Source organism: Papaver somniferum, chromosome 10 (genome assembly GCF_003573695.1).
Source record: "Papaver somniferum cultivar HN1 chromosome 10, ASM357369v1, whole genome shotgun sequence".
NCBI classification, from domain to species: Eukaryota; Viridiplantae; Streptophyta; class Magnoliopsida; order Ranunculales; family Papaveraceae; genus Papaver; species Papaver somniferum.
Genome location: NC_039367.1, coordinates 71,179,106 through 71,197,431, shown reverse-complemented (window position 1 = coordinate 71,197,431; position 18,326 = coordinate 71,179,106). Strand labels below are relative to the sequence as shown.

Below are 18,326 nucleotides of genomic sequence, written 5' to 3'. Positions count from 1 at the left end.
GATGTAACTTCAAGGAAGTCAGGGTGACTGAGATGGAGGTATCGAGATAGAGAGAATGGGTGTTGAATTGAGGTGTTTCCGTTGATTGGTTGGATGGAGAATTTCAAGAAATAGAAGAGCTCGAGATGGACAGAGGAACATGGATGCTGCCATTTGTTGTTGTTGATGTTGGTCAAGATAACAACAATGGCATGAATTTTTGGTGGTCATGGTCATTGATGACCATGAAGAATGATCCGGGATGAGTTGAAAATGATGGGTCGCTGCTGCAGTTGGATACTGAGAGTGATGATCCGTGTTGGAGATGTATTAAGTTTGTGGTGATAGCTGAGCAGATGAGAAGATGGAAAAGATCAGGATGGTGCTGTTGTTCTCGAGCAGAAAATGAGTTGATGAAACTTAAGTAAAATAGCAGAGAAGAAGAATATCTTCCGTAAAGTGAAGTAAGTGCTGCTGACGATGGAGTGATTGGCAGTGATGCCATTACCAGAGATGATGATGTATTCGTCTGTGGATTATCGAGTAAGGAGATGGGTGTTGCTGTGAAGATGATTGTGAACGATAGGTTGCTTCCATTGCAGGTGTATTAAGAGAAGAATGTCGCTAGACAATTCTCTCTGAAAGTGTTATTGATAGTTCTTCAGGTATTTTCATTACAGACTCCGAAAGAGAGAATGACAGGTATTGGCTTTGACATAACCAATGCACACAATACAGCTGGTAACCGGTTACCTACTTTAACGACTAACACCTGCCGGTTACTACTCTCACACACTACACATGATTTGACACACACTCAAACTGCACACTTGCACTCATTCTCTAACATCCCCCCGCAAGTCCAGTGTCGAAGGTGGAACAGAGACACAGAGCTTGGAATGAAAATAAGCAAAACGATTTGTAGACAGAACCTTCGTAAAGATGTCTGCAATTTGGTCCTGAGTAGAGAGAAACCTGACTTCAAGAGATTTAGCTGCTACCAGTTCACGTACATAATAAAAAGCAATCTCTTTGTGTTTTATGCGATTGTGAAATATAGGATTAGCTGTCAAATATGTGGCACCCATGTTGTCACACCAGAGAACTGGAGGTCGAGGTGAAAGAAACCCAAGTTCTGTCATGAGAGATTGAATCCAAGTTAACTCTGATGTAGCATCAGCGAGAGCACGTTATTCAGCTTCTGTACTGGAGTGAGACACACATTTCTGCTTTCTGGCACACCATGAAATAAGATTAGGACCCATAAAAATGGTCATTCCAATAGTTGATCGTCTATCAGCAATGTCACCAGCCCAATCAGCATCTGAAAAAGCTTGAAGTTGCAGAGAACCAGAACGTTTAAACTGAAGTCCATATCCCAATGTACCTTTAAGATATCTTAAAATGCGCTTAACTGTTGTCCAATGAGCTTCAGTTGGAGATTGCATGAACTGACATGCCCTGTTGACTGGAAAGGCCACATCTGGCCTTGTAATTGTAGTATATTGCAGAGCACCCACAACACTTCTGTACAGAGCTGGATCTTCAAACAATGGAGATGGACTGGTGCACTTGGCAGGTGCAATGGGAGTGGGCAATGGATGTGCAAATGACATTTTAGTCTTATGTAAAAGATTGGAGATATATTGCTCCTGAGACAAAAGAATACCTGCATTGTTCTTAGAAGCTTGAATGCCCAAGAAGAAGTGGAGTTCACCCAAATCTTTAATGGAAAATTCTCTTACCAAATCTTCTAGTAATTGTTCAACAGCCACAGGATTACTGCCAGTTACCAAAATGTCATCAACATATATCAGTACATAGATGGCTGCAGCAGATGTAACCTTGAAGAATAGTGAAGTGTCTGTCTTAGAAGACTGAAAACCACATTGTATTAAGAATTGACTGAGCCTTGCAAACCAAGCTCTGGGAGCCTGTTTGAGACCATATAGGGACTTCTGCAATTTACAAACATGATGAGGCACCAGTTTGTCAGTGTATCCAGGAGGCTGAACCATGAAAACCTCTTCTGTCAGATTGCCATGCAAAAAGGCATTTTTGACATCAAGTTGTCTGATCTGCCATCCCTTGTAAAGAGAAATAGAGAGAATCATCCTTACAGTAGTTGGTTTGACAACATGACTAAATGTGTCCTGATAGTCAATGCCTTCAACCTGATTGTAGCCCTTTGCCACTAGTCTAGCTTTAAATCTTTCAACTGTGCCATCAACATGCCTTTTGATTTTGAATATCCATTTGCATCCAATAATATTATCACCTACACTTGCGAATACAAACTTCCAAGTGCCATTCTGCAAAAGTGCATTAATTTCTTCATCCATTGCAGCTCTCCATCTTGATCCTTACAAGCTTCAGAGTAACATGTTGGAACTGTAATATCCTCACAAACTGTTTGTACTTCAGAGTTGTAAATTTTTGGTTTAAAAACTCTTTTCTTGCCTCTAGTAGTCATTGAGTGGTCATTGATAGTAGGGATTTTGACAGAATCATTAACTGATGATGACTGTGGTAGAGCAGGAGATGTAGAAGTATCATTACTGTCAGACAGAGAAAGATCCACTTCATTGGAAATTGCAGCAGAAGTAACAACAGTTGGCATGGAATTCAATGGATGAGAAGAACTATTGTCAGATGCAGGGGCTTGGAATAATGTTGAATAAGGAAATTTTATTTCTGCAAATCTTACATCTCTTGAGATAATGATTTTGTTTGTAAGAGGATTGAGACATCTGTAGCCTTTGTGCATATGACTGTACCCCAAAAAGATGCATTTGACTGATCTAGGTTCTAATTTATGGTGATTGAAAGGCATGAGACATGGATAGCATGCACAACCAAAGGTGTGAAGAAATTGATAATCAGGTTTGATATGAAACAGAGTTTCTAAGGGTGATAATTGGTGTAATGTTGAGGATGGCATTCTGTTGATTAAGAAATTGGTTGTTTCAAAGGCATAGATCCAGTAAGAGATAGGAAGAGTAGCATGTGAGAGTAAATCTAAGCCTGTTTCTACTATGTGCTTGTGTTTTCTCTCAGCTGTGACATTTTGAGCATGAGCATGAGGGCATGAAACTCTATGACCTTTTCCACAAGTATCCAAATAGGTAGATACATTTCTATATTCTCCTCCCCAGTCAGATTGAACAAGTTTTATCTTCCTACTCAAGAGATCCTCTAAATAGGATTTAAATTTAATGAATGTAGGAAGAACTTATGACTTGTAAGCTAGTGGATAAAGCCAAGTAAACCTGCTATAAGAATCAAAAAATGAAACATAGTACTTGTAACCATTGATGGAGCAAATGGGATATACCCATACATCAGTGTGAATAAGGTCCAAAGGGCCATACACTTTATTTGTACTAGAAGGATAAGGTAAAGCATGACTTTTAGCAGTTTCACAAGCAGAACAAATTTGAGTAGATAAATGTCTATCAATAATCACATCAACTGAGGATAAAACATGCTTCAAGGTTTTGTAAGCATGATGCCATAACTTGTTATGCCAGCTAGCTGAAGTAGTTGCAGAAAAAGCTTGTTTGAGTTGGCTTGCACTGAATTCCAAATGATATAAGCCATCTTTAACAGGGCCACTGAGGATAACCGTGTGAGTGACCAAATCCTTCACATAGAATATAGCAGGATGAAATTCAAAGTAACAGTTATTCTCCTTGGTAAATTGATGCACAGAAATAAGATTTCGAGTAATAGATGGCACATGAAGCACATTGGAGAGGGTAGATTGCACATCATTAAGGTGTAAAGTAGAAGAACCAACATGAGTAATATTCAAACCTGAGACATTGCCAACTTTTACTTGATCATGTCCTTGATATTCTTAGTGAAGATTGAGATTAGAGAGATCAGAAGTAACATGATCTGTAGTTCCAGAATCAGGTACCCATGAAGAGCTAGCATAAGAATTGATGTCATCATAAACAACAAATGCTTCAGGTTCTGGGCACCAGTAATCTTCATAATCATCTTCATAGAAATCATAACTGGTGTTGTAGGCATGAACCATTGAGTTACCAGTGTATCTACATCTGCACTCAGGTGCTAGATGTCCATCTTTCTTACAAATTTGACATGGTGCTGCAGTATGGTCTGAAAATGTGAACCAGGAGGAAAGAAGTTGTTGTTGGTATATGATCTGCCTCCTGATGCAAATCTGTTAGAGCGATCTCCATTATCAAATCTACCACCTCTAGTACCACCTCTATATCCACCTCTATAACCACCATTAGATCTGTTGCCACCATTATATCCACCACGATATCCACCTCTAGGTGCTGAGCCTCTGTAAGAGTTATTCCATGGAGCGGAATTGGGAGGTGGATAATCTGTAGGATGTGAATAGTGTTGGTAATAAGCAGTAGGTGAATTGTTGAAATTGGAGTAGTGAGGATCAAAGGATGGAAAATTGGTCGTAAATTGTGATTGTTGAGTAGATACATTGTCTGAGGCGGTTGTTAGATCTACTTTGGAATCAAAATTCACACGAGCTTCCTCAGAGAGTAATAATCCTAGTAGCTCAGATGAAGTTATGAGGTTTTCGGTTTTTAATTGTTGTGTATTAATAGAGGTTTTGAAAGAATTGAATTCTGGTGGTAAACCTTGTAAAATATGGAAAACTAGATCCTCATCAGTAATTGCTCTTCCTATTTGTGTTAATTGGTGTGAAATACATCGGGCTTTGTTGAAATAAACAAGCATAGAATCACTACTTTTGTTCAAATGAACTAAATCAGTTTTTAGTTGCATCAATCTAGACTTTGTAGATGAATTAAAATTATGCTCTAAACGAGTCCAGATTTCATGAGAGAAGGTGCAATCAATTACCTGTGTGTGAGATTCTTCTGTGCAAGCACTAAACAACCAGGAAAGTATAGCTTGATCTTGATTTACCCAGTAATTGTAGTCAGGATTTCGTATAAAATCATTCTCATGATCAGAATCGACAAAATTGGGAGCTGTAAGAAGAGCTTCACCAGCAGCAGATGTTTTGCGAAAGTATTTAATAGGACACTGATAAGATCCATCAACAAATCGGAAAAGATTGTAACTACGAAGAAGAGGAACAATCTGTGATTTCCATAGTGTATAATTTGTCGATGTTAATTTTGAAGGAGGTTTGAATGTAAGAGGAATATGTTTGTTGATTTCAACCATTGTTGATCTGTGAAATTGATATATGTATTGAATTAGGGTTTGGAAACGGTATATGATACCATATTAAGAGAAGAATGTCGCTATACAATTCTCTCTGAAAGTGTTATTGATAGTTATTCAGGTATTTTCATTACAGACTCAGAAAGAGAGAATGACAGGTATTGGCTTTGACATAACCAATGCACACAATACAGCTGGTAACCGGTTACCTACTTTAACGACTAACACCTGCCGGTTACTACTCACACACACTACACATGATTTGACACACACTCAAACTGCACACTTGCACTCATTCTCTAACAAGGTGGATGCACAGAGAAGCACTCGATGTTGGTGTTTGAGAAGAAATCAGTTGAGACGATAGAGAAGGACTTGATGCTGATGTTAGCTTGTTACCAATCGAGGGAGGAGTTTGAGAAAGAAGTGAAGGCAGAGTCTGTAAAGGAAAATCGAAATCGAGTAAAACTCAGGTGAGCATACAGATGAGAAGTCTCACCATATATAATCTCAGGGAAGCCTACGATTGGGTTTTCTCACTGTAGCCAAACTCAGGTGAATAGAAAAGAAAAATTTCCGAGAAAGTAATAAAAGGAAAGGCTGTCAGTTTTAGCGGACTGACAAGCCAATTGCGAGATGGACTGGACTTTTACTGCTGCTGCACGAGCCCATTAGGCTGTGTTTATGCGACTTCTATTCCATGCAGACATTAGTCGTGACTTATTTTGGAATTTGGCTAGAGTTTGGCAACCAGTGTTGCACGCGATTGATGACAAGGGCACTCCTATTTTCAGATACCTATTAAAGAGAGATTTTATTAATCATATACTTTTGGGAAGAGAAGAAAGGAGTTAGAACAGTTCCTATGGCAATGGCCAAACACAAGAATTTGTTGAGCCACGTGGATGGTCAAACAGGATTCTCCACAATGGAAAAGCGTAGGGAGTTGGAGTAATAGGCGCGCGATCGAGAGGCTGACGCCGGAGTCAGCAGTCAAAACGCAGGAGTTGGAAAGCCAGACGCGGGGGATCGGCTCGGTGACTCGGGCGCTCGACTCGGTGACGCTGGCGTTAGGAACAAAGTCTCCAACGGTCGGATTCCTAACGCCCATTTTTCAAACGGTCGATTTTTTACCTTATAAATTGGTTGAATTGGTTTCATTTCAAGTCACACCACTTCCATTTCCTTCTTCTAAAACTCCTCTAAATCAAAAATTTCTATATGATATGAATCTAGTGAGAAGAGCGGCGAATAGTATAAATAAAAAAGAGATCGGCAAAATGAATCGACACCGTTGCCTCAAACAGGTGTAGATTTTACTCAAAATCGAGAAGCAGAGTTTGTTGCGCCAAATATAGTTGTTGCTCCATTATTAATACAGGTCATGTACCAGGGAATCAAGAATGGTCTGAGGGTTATTATACCACCAGAGGTGGATTTTCAGAATTAAATTATGTTTATGCTCTTCTACCACCTGCAGTCCGAGAAAGGGTTGACAGATATCCTTGGCGTGCCCTTTATGGAATAAAACTTAGAAATCATAACAAAAAAAATCCGAAAACATTGGTAGAAAGGTGCTGGATGACGACGCACACATTCCATTTTATGGATTTCGAAATTGGTAAGTTGTTTTAACTTAATTTAAATTAATTTTTTTAAATAATTATTAACAAATCAAAAGAATTAATCATAGTGATATTACACTTGTAATAGGAATTACTCCCCTTGATTTGTATTTCATTGTTGGAATTCCAAGTGGAACCGGAGACCCGCCACCATTCAACGAGGATAAATGGATGTCAAATAAAAAATGGATGATGCTTTGTCCCTCGTTTGTGGAAACAGAAATGCGTGACGATTATTCGGGTTTGAAAGGAGGTGGGGTTAGATGTGCGGCCTTGAAGTTTTTCCTATCCCAATCCAAAAACCCAGAACATGAAGATGACTATCATGAACTCGAAAGGTCGTTTATCTTATGGGTACTGGGTCAGGCATTCTTTCCAAACTCAACATCTGTTGCTCATGTTGGTTGGTTTGAAGCGTTCGAAGATCTCGAAAAAGCACCATATTATGATTGGGGATCTGCAAATTTGGCAGAATTGTACTGTGGGATGGATAAAGCGTCCCTGGGCTATAAAAACATCACTGGTTTCTGGAGCATCATAGAGGTAAATGTCAAAGTCTATATTTTTGAATATATTATTATTTACTAAATTTAAATAATTTTTGTGAATGTAGATTATTTAGTCGAAATACTAAAGTTATGGAGTAATTTGCAGTATTGGTGGTATACCTACTTCCGTGTTGGTAAACCAATCCTAAAAGACGGGAGCCTTACATTTCCAATGTTGGACATGTATATTGTGTCTAACATAGACAGGAACACTGGCAGCGACGTCTTTGGTTCCAGTTTTTTTCATAGGTTCAGATGACTTGGAGCCACATCAACTTAGTTGTTCGCCCTTACGCTGATTTACCCCAGTATTGTGATGCTGTTGGACAACGTATTCTTGATTATTCTATGCGTAGAGTTGTTTTTTACAGTCCGGAATCACTAAGAGTATCTGCGAGAAAGAGTGCAGTACCAAATACAAGGTTTATTTGCAATTGCAATTAACCCGCTACAACAGATGCAAACCTCTGCATCAGATTTTTATCGGCTGAGAAGACATACCGATTGGGAAAGGTATGAACTAAATACAAGGATGGGTATTTGTTGAGATTATTAGTCCCACATTGTCTGGACATCTAAGATCCTGCGATTTATAATCTCTTAGGGCCTCTCCACTCATTGCCAATTGGTTTTGAGTTGGATGCCCGTATTCTAACATGGTATCAGAGCAGGCTATTTGCATGTAGTCATTTGACCGCGCCTTTACTCCGCGTCACCTGATTTAATTATCCACGTGTTAGACCCAACGAGGCTACACATGAGGGGGCGTGTTGAGATTATTAGTCACACATTGTCTGGGCATCTAAGATCCTGCGGTTTATAATCTCTTAGGGCCTCTCCACTCATTTCCAATTGGTTTTGAGTTGGATGCCCGTATTCTAATAGTATTACTGAAGCGTAGTATGTCAATTGGTTCAACTCAATTATGAAGCCTGTAATTGGGATGCAGAACATTCACGTCTATGGGTTTGATTTACCAGCGTTATCAAAGATGTTCCATGATCTGAATATCATTCCTAGCCAACCACCTCCACAAGAGCCAAGCTTTATGACGTATCCCACGCGGGCGCAAGTTCTTCATCATCCTCGTCACATATGCCAGAAATTCGTTGGGAGATGAAAAGTATTACTTCACAAGGTGAGCCAACCACGATCCCCATTGTTTCCCAAAGTATGGACCGTGATTATCCTTACTACAATATCATTGCCACTGATAAACAGTTGCGGAGACAACTCAACGATTTGCATTGGCGAAATGTGCAAGTAGAGGCGCTGCACTTGGAACAACTACGAATATGGCACACGAACACAATGTTTGGATTGAGTCCAACTGTAAATGATGATGGAGGGCGGCGGTCAAAATCTTCCGATTCCACCAGGAGCAACCAATCATTCCACGATAGTGAAGAAACAGTGGTGGGAGATACACAGGTACAACAGAGTTTTTCACCACCTGTACGACACAATACTGCACCACAAATTGTGCCTGTATCTCAACCTAAAGCATTTTGGGTTGAACCTAGGCGCATTTCATCATCATTATCGCCCTACAATCCAACTGCGCCTACAACCCAAATGAATGCTACACATCGGGTCCACCAGAACAACAAACCTCTTATATGCTTGGAGGACCGAGTACACATAGTGCTTTCCAATCGCCTAATTTGTTGGCAACTGGGGATTTCACAGGTCTATTCCCAGGATTTTCTAAATTATTGGCTCCAGAAAACAATAACAACGTAGCTAGAGACAACAACAGAGCTAGAGATGAGGGACGTTAGAGAGATTATTGTAATTTTAAATTCTGCTGCATTTGTAGTTTTAGTTTGAAAAGTACAACAGTTTTAATTAAATAAAATTATATATGTTTAAAATTAAGCGTTTTACATTAGCTTCACTGATGAGAAGAAGTACTAGGTTGAACAACAACTACAAAGAAGGGGTTGAAACTGTTCAACACCTTAAGGATTTCAAAACATTTTTCGAAAGGAAAAGCCACATTTTTCCATCTTCGCCATTCAGCCAAAGATCTTGTTACCATCTCAGCATCACTTTCACCTCTCAGTCGATATCGATTTGCTTGTTTGGTTAAAGCTACAAACTCACTTACTTCTTTCTTAATTGTACCAAAACGATTTTCTATGTCGCATATAGTACGACGACTCGGATTACGAGTGTCATTGCAGAACCCATCGTGAATAGCCGCCCAGAAATTGACCATGGATAGTTTGCCGAAGCAAGCTGAGTAAATAAGAAAACATAGTTTCTGCAAATAGATCCATCTCCTTCATTGGTATACGGATTTCGCCGAATTAACAGGGGCCGAGACATGTCCAATCAAGAATTGAGAGTAAAGAATGGGAATGAGAGTGAGGAATGTGTAAAATGTGTGAATTTAGAGTTGAAATAAGGAGTACTTATAGAGTTCAATAATTAATTATAGTCGTTGGATCACGAGATTTCGCAACCGTTCAGATGTAGTCGTTGGCGATATTAAGTCAGACACTGGCGTCTTCAGCAATGACGCGGGCGTCATAAGCTATAACGCGCGTTAATATTGATAATGTTGGCGATTTTATTTCGAGCGCCAGCGTCAGTGGGGATGACGCCCGTCATTCACTAAGACGCGCGGTTGTTCCTTCGACTCGATGTTCAAACCAACAGATTTGTTGGTTTGAACATCCATTTTCCATGTTTGTTCATCCCATAGTGGGATCAAAATGAACAAACTTTGTGTTTGGCCATTCCATAGGAACTGCTCTTAGTGCTTGGAGTTGCGATTGACAATCATGATTCTAGGGTTTGCTATTTGATTTCTTCTTTATTATTTTTCATGGGTTTTAAGAAATCCAGGAGTAGCTAATATCACCTCATATTGGTTAAGGATGTAGTCGGATATCATAAACATGCTACTAAATTAATATATTGGGTTTGTTATCTCAATCAAATTATTATTGTGTTGTTCTACGATTTATTATCGCGTATGATTGTATGATTGTTTGTTTAGGAGCGCTACTAAATGACCATGAATGCATATCTGTAGCTAGACTAGGGTTTTGAGATACGTAATTGTTGATGAACCATATCATAAGTAGCATATTGTGATTACCAATTGTATTCAAAACCTTTGTGTGATTGCAAGTAGAAGCTTGACCTATGTTAAATAGTTTATTCGTAGTATTTCTATTGTATGGATTAGTTTAATTCATAGAACTTAAGCTCTTGGAGGATTAAACCTAATAGCACGTTGCATTAGGTTGTTCGCTGAGTAGTATTCACATATTCATCATTATAGTATGTGATGATATAAGGAATTTACCGGAGTATGCTCTCGATGGGGTACTTTAGGACTCTTGATAATGAATGATTGAGTGACAACACTAGTTTTTAGTCGAAGTGCATGTATTATGATTGATGATGAACCCTTGACCAGTATTCTCAACTTATTGATTCTCTTTATTCATTCTTTGCTATTATTATTAGTTTAATTATTTTAGACCTAAATCAAAAATCTCCCCCAGGTTACTTAAGTTTTCAATTACGAATAACAACCCATATCCCCTTGTGGAACGAATCTGTTCTTATAACTATACTATTATTTATAATTGTGAAGTGAAAGAACTTAAATTATTTTTGTGTTGGCTGACAACCGACCAGGGCCCCACTGGAGTTTTATAAAAATTTCTCCCCAAGCGGCTGAAATTCTGCCTCTTAGTCTACAAATTTGCTCTCCCACGGTCAGGCAGTCACTCTTTCAGCTAGTCTCTTACTACAATGTCACTGCCACTGATAAACAGTTGCGGAGACAACTCAACGATTTGCATTGGCGGAATGTGCAAGTAGAGGCGCTGCACTTGGGACAACTACGAATATGACACACGAACACACAGTGTTTGGATTGAGTCCAACTGTAAATGATGATGGAGGGCGGCAGTCACAGTCTTCCGATTCCACCAGGAGCAACTGATCATTCCACGATAGTGAAGAAACAGTGGTGGGAGATACACAGGTACAACAAAGTTTTTCACCACCTGTACGGCACAATATTGCACCACAAATTGTGCCTTTATCTCAACCTCAAGCATTTCGGGTTGAACCTAGGCGCATTTCATCATCATTCTCGCCCTACAATCCAACTGCGCCCTACAACCCAAATGAATGCTACACACCGGGTCCACCAGAACAACAAATCTCTTATATGCTTGGAGGACCGAGTACACATAGTGCTTTCCAATCGCCTAATTTGTTGGCAACTTGGGATTTCACAGGTCTATCCCCAGGATTTTCTGAATTATTGGCTCCAGAAAATAATAACAACGTAGATAGAGACAACAACGGAGCTAGAGATGAGGGACGTTAGAGAGATTATTGTAATTTTTAATTTTGCTGCATTTGTAGTTTTAGTTTTAAAAGTACAACATATATATGTTTAAAATTAAGCGTTTTACATTAGCTTCACTGATGAGAAGAAGTACTAGGTTGAACAACTACAAAGAAGGGGTTGAAACTGTTCAACACCTTAAGGATTTCAAAACATTTTTCGAAAGGAAAAGCCACATTTTTCCATCTTCGCCATTCAGCCAAAGATCTTGTTACCATCTCAGCATCAGTTTCACCTCTCAGTCGATATCGATTTGCTTGTTTGGTTAAAGCAACAAACTCACTTCTTTCTTAATTGCACCAAAACGATTTTCTATGTCGCATATAGCACGACGACTCGGATTACGAGTGTCACTGCAGAACCCATCGTGAATAACCCCCAGAAATTGACCCGTGGATAGTGTAGCGCCCCTTTTTCCCAAAAGGGTAATTAGGACACTCAACCAAAACCATATTAAATTGATCTAAACATATCCGAGACGAACCAAGAACATAAACTAGGCTTTTTATATTATACATACTATCTAATATACAAGTGTGTTGTTTGGTAATATACAAATACACATTCAGGAGTTAGAGTTTTACTTACAATAAAAAAACTCAAAGAAAAGACACCTTCAGAAAGTTACATAGACTGCACAGTACTACTGAGGTCAGCAACTATCTATCAAGGACATAAGTTAAGACCACTTAAACGACCCAAAAGTCAATTTCTCCCTCGGCCGAATCAACACCACTTACATCAATGTTACCTGTCACTAAAAGGAGGTGGAAAGAGTGAGCTAACAAGCCCAATGGATACTTACACTACTCAAAAATAATCATCAAAGTTGAGCTTTAGAAAAGAATGCAAATTTTCCAAAGGTTAATAACACCTTTGATTCACATAATTAAACAATCATGTACATGGACAAGCTTCTTCTTCAAACAATGTATATACTGGTGTCGACCAATTCCTTACACGCCTATTAGTTTATATTGGTGCCAAATTCCACACCTCATAAGCGTAAAAGCTGAATTCATGTAGTTATAATGGAAGAAGCGTATCCGTATACGATATATGGAAATTCTTATTTCCCAAATCATTCACAAAGGCAAGCAAACAACTCAGGTCCTTTCCGAGTAATGGAAAGGCTAAAGAATCAACAGAATTTTAAGGAATGAAAAGTTCAACAATGCATGAGTTTTTGATTAATCACATAAACACAGTTTTGTAAAGAGCATCAATGATTACAAAAGAGTACTGTAAGTTCCCACCTCAAACCGCAACTAGCACCTTAATCTTTGAAGCCTGCTTAGCGTATCTGAATCACACCTTATGTGTACAAAAATTAAGTTAGGAAACATAATGACTTTAACAAAACTGACCTATACAAGTACTACCAACTGAAATAATCAATAAGTACAGCCTATACCAATCACACCAAAACACGCATTACCAAACTGGAAACATTAACGAAAACTATAAAAGTTATCAGTTGGAACTTAAAGATGATTCAAGATGTATTCATGTCAATTTCGTAGAAAAACAGCGCTGCCAAGATTGTAGAACGGTTTTTATACAAGCTAGCATATCTCAGTAAGTATAAATCTCCCAACAACATAGAACGTCACGCTGGAAAATGCTGATCTCAGGGCTATGATTCTCAAAAAGTCATCCTAACCAAGATCAGTACCAGAATTGCCTATAATCATGCCCAAAAATGTCACCTGACAATATAGAATAACTCTGAGATGAAATTGATTGTTTCAATTCAACAAATTTCTTTATGAGACCTAAATATAACGGTGATTTGTAAGAGTACAATATCTCTAATTCCAAACTTAAACAAAGTTCCACCCTAAACATGAATCAGCAACAAGATATTTTAAAAGAACCCTTATAAGAAACCCGCAATCTCGGCGTTCCACAATCATATACTTCACAAATCCCATCTTTAGTTAATCCTATCGTTTTTCAGCTGCAGGCAGAGATGAAATCCACTCCTAAAGAAACCCTAAGTTCTATATACACAATTAAGACAATTTAAGTAGTATTAGGAGTAATTGAATCATTGAATATAAGTTCTCTTGTTGCAGAATCATTAAACACAAATTAAATTAGTTGAGAAAGCTATACAAACGAGATCGAATTCATACCGTTAATCGTCGACCAAGAATGCAAGGAAACCCCTTTTAACTATCCTTCAATTTTCTAAAAAGATCCTACTAATTGACGAGTTCATAACCTTAATTTTCCTTCCTTCCAGATTGAACATAGAAACTCAACTCAAATTTCACTCTTTTCTTCTCCCTTTTCTCTTTTCACTGTTTTTTTTTTATTTTCAAAGCTACGGGCGTTGAGATAGAGAATACCAGAGATAAGTGCGAGAGTTTTAACCATATCTCACTTCTCTTGCCAAACGAATCCTAACTTGAGGAACCTATGTGTCAAGATAAAAAATTCCCACGTGTCTAGACTAAACTTCAAAAGATCCTATTTCGTAAAAATCTAACACGTTGCTGAGCTAAATTTACACCTCCAAACAAGCATACAAGGCTAGACACTTAACACCCTAATAGAAAGAGAATATTGATACCAGACAAAATATATCCAACCATATGGTTGGTTTTCCGCAAACATGGAGATAAAAGCAACACAATTAGTAATAATTGTGCCTTAACAAATAAATAACAGAAAACAAAACATAGGATCGCTACAGATAGTTTGGCGAAGCAAGCTGAGTAAATAAGAAAACATAATTTCTGCAAATGGATTCATCTTCTTCATTGGTATACGGATTTCGCCGAATTAACAGGGACCGAGACATGTTCAATCAAGAATTGAGAGTGAAGAATGGAAATGAGAGTGAGGAATGTGTAGAATGTGTGAATTTAGAGTTGAAATGAGGAGTACTTATAGAGTTCAATAATTAATTATAGTCGTTGGATCACGAGATTTCGCAACCGTTCAGATGTAGCCGTTGGCGATATTAAGTCAGACATTGGCATCTTCAGCAATGACGCGGGCGTCATAAGCTATAACGCGCGTTAATATTGATACCGTTGGCGATTTTATTTCGAGCGCCATCGTCAGTGGGGATGACGCCCGTCATTCACTAAGACGCGCGGTTGTTCCTTCGACTCGATGTTCAAACCAACAGATTTGTTGGTTTGAACATCCATTTTCCATGTTTGTTCATCCCATAGTGGGATCAAAATGAACAAACTTTGTGTTTGGCCATTCCATAGGAACTGCTCTTAGTGCTTGGAGTTGCGATTGACAATCATGATTCTAGGGTTTGCTATTTGATTTCTTCTTTATTATTTTTCATGGGTTTTAAGAAATCCAGGAGTAGCTAATATCACCTCATATTGGTTAAGGATGTAGTCGGATATCATAAACATGCTACTAAATTAATATATTGGGTTTGTTATCTCAATCAAATTATTATTGTCTTGTTCTACGATTTATTATCGCGTATGATTGTATGATTGTTTGTTTAGGAGCGCTACTAAATGACCATGAATGCATATCTGTAGCTAGACTAGGGTTTTGAGATACGTAATTGTTGATGAACCATATCATAAGTAGCATATTGTGATTACCAATTGTATTCAAAACCTTTGTGTGATTGCAAGTAGAAGCTTGACCTATGTTAAATAGTTTATTCGTAGTATTTCTATTGTATGGATTAGTTTAATTCATAGAACTTAAGCTCTTGGAGGATTAAACCTAATAGCACGTTGCATTAGGTTGTTCGCTGAGTAGTATTCACATATTCATCATTATAGTATGTGATGATATAAGGAATTTACCGGAGTATGCTCTCGATGGGGTACTTTAGGACTCTTGATAATGAATGATTGAGTGACAACACTAGTTTTTAGTCGAAGTGCATGTATTATGATTGATGATGAACCCTTGACCAGTATTCTCAACTTATTGATTCTCTTTATTCATTCTTTGCTATTATTATTAGTTTAATTATTTTAGACCTAAATCAAAAATCTCCCCCAGATTACTTAAGTTTTCAATTACGAATAACAACCCATATCCCCTTGTGGAACGAATATGTTCTTATAACTATACTATTATTTATAATTGTGAAGTGAAAGAACTTAAATTATTTTTGTGTTGGATGACAACCGACCAGGGCCCCATTGGAGTTTTATAAAAATTTCTCCCCAAGCGGCTGAAATTCTGCCTCTTAGTCTACAAATTTGCTCTCCCACGGTCAGGCAGTCACTCTTTCAGCTAGTCTCTTACTACAATGTCACTACCACTGATAAACAGTTGCGGAGACAACTCAACGATTTGCATTGGCGGAATGTGCAAGTAGAGGCGCTGCACTTGGGACAACTACGAATATGGCACACGAACACAATGTTTGGATTGAGTCCAACTGTAAATGATGATGGAGGGCGGCAGTCACAGTCTTCCGATTCCACCAGGAGCAACTGATCATTCCACGATAGTGAAGAAACAGTGGTAGGAGATACACAGGTACAACAAAGTTTTTCACCACCTGTACGGCACAATATTGCACCACAAATTGTACCTTTATCTCAACCTCAAGCATTTCGGGTTGAACCTAGGCGCATTTCATCATCATTCTCGCCCTACAATCCAACTGCGCCCTACAACCCAAATGAATGCTACACACCGGGTCCACCAGAACAACAAACCTCTTATATGCTTGGAGGACCGAGTACACATAGTGCTTTCCAATCGCCTAATTTGTTGGCAACTTGGGATTTCACAGGTCTATCCCCAGGATTTTCTGAATTATTGGCTCCAGAAAATAATAACAACGTAGATAGAGACAACAACGGAGCTAGAGATGAGGGACGTTAGAGAGATTATTGTAATTTTTAATTTTGCTGCATTTGTAGTTTTAGTTTTAAAAGTACAACATATATATGTTTAAAATTAAGCGTTTTACATTAGCTTCACTGATGAGAAGAAGTACTAGGTTGAACAACAACTACAAAGAAGGGGTTGAAACTGTTCAACACCTTAAGGATTTCAAAGCATTTTTCGAAAGGAAAAGCCACATTTTTCCATCTTCTCCATTCAGCCAAAGATCTTGTTACCATCTCAGCATCAGTTTCACCTCTCAGTCGATATCGATTTGCTTGTTTGGTTAAAGCAACAAACTCACTTACTTCTTTCTTAATTGTACCAAAACGATTTTCTATGTCGCATATAGCACGATGACTCGGATTACGAGTGTCACTGCAGAACCCATCGTGAATAGCCGCCCAGAAATTGACCCATGGATTGTTTGTCGAAGCAAGCTGAGTAAATAAGAAAACATAGTTTCTGCAAATAGATTCATCTTCTTCATTGGAATACGGATTTCGCCGAATTAACAGGGGCTGAGACATGTTCAATCAAGAATTGAGAGTGAAGAATGGAAATGAGAGTGAGGAATGTGTAGAATGTGTGAATTTAGAGTTGAAATGAGGAGTACTTATAGAGTTCAATAATTAATTATAGTCGTTGGATCACGAGATTTCGCAACCGTTCAGATGTAGCCGTTGGCGATATTAAGTCAGACGCTGGCGTCTTCAGCAATGACGCGGGCGTCATAAGCTATAACGCGCGTTAATATTGATAACCTTGGCAATTTTAGTGGGGATGACGCCCGTCATTCACTAAGACGTGCAGTTGTTCCTTCGACTCGATGTTCAAACCAACAGATATGTTGGTTTGAACATCCATTTTCCATGTTTGTTCATCCCATAGTGGGATCAAAATGAACAAACTTTGTGTTTGGCCATTCCATAGGAACTGCTCTTAGTGCTTGGAATCGCGATTGACAATCACGATTCTAGGGTTTGCTATTTAATTTTTCTTTATTATTTTTCATGGGTTTTAAGAAATCCAGGAGTAGCTAATATCACCTCATATTGGTTAAGGATGTAGTCGGATATCATAAACATGCTACTAAATTAATATATTGGGTTTGTTATCTCAATCAAATTATTATTGTCTTGTTCTACGATTTATTATCGCGTATGATTGTATGATTGTTTGTTTAGGAGCGCTATTAAATGACCATGAATGCATATCTGTAGCTAGACTAGGGTTTTGAGATACGTAATTGTTGATGAACCATATCATAAGTAGCATATTGTGATTACCAATTGTATTCAAAACCTTTGTGTGATTGCAAGTAGAAGCTTGACCTATGTTAAATAGTTTATTCGTAGTATTTCTATTGTATGGATTAGTTTAATTCATAGAACTTAAAGCTCTTGGAGGATTAAACCTAATAGCACGTTGCATTAGGTTGTTCGCTGAGTAATATTCACATATTCATCATTATGGTATGTGATGATATAAGGAATTTACCGGAGTATGCTCTCGATGGGGTACTTTAGGACTCTTGATAATGAATGATTGAGTGACAACACTAGTTTTTAGTCGAAGTGCATGTATTATGATTGATGATAAACCCTTGTCCAGTATTCTCAACTTATTGATTCTCTTTATTCATTCTTTGTTATTATTATTAGTTTAATTATTTTTGACCTAAATCAAAAATCTCCCCCAGGTTACTTAAGTTTTCAATTACGAATAACAACCCATATCCCCTTGCGGAACGAATTTGTT

At 38.2% G+C, this 18,326-nt stretch overlaps 1 long non-coding RNA gene across 1 annotated transcript; it reads right to left on the bottom strand.

Moving 5' to 3' along the window:
- Positions 1 to 12,207: 12,207 nt before the first annotated feature.
- LOC113316992 lies at positions 12,208 to 14,081 on the bottom strand. The gene is made up of 2 exons (XR_003343171.1): positions 13,865 to 14,081; positions 12,208 to 13,729 (listed from the first exon to the last, which is right to left on the bottom strand). It is a non-coding gene; the product is annotated as an uncharacterized LOC113316992 (long non-coding RNA).
- Between the last annotated feature and the right edge of the window lie 4,245 nt (positions 14,082 to 18,326).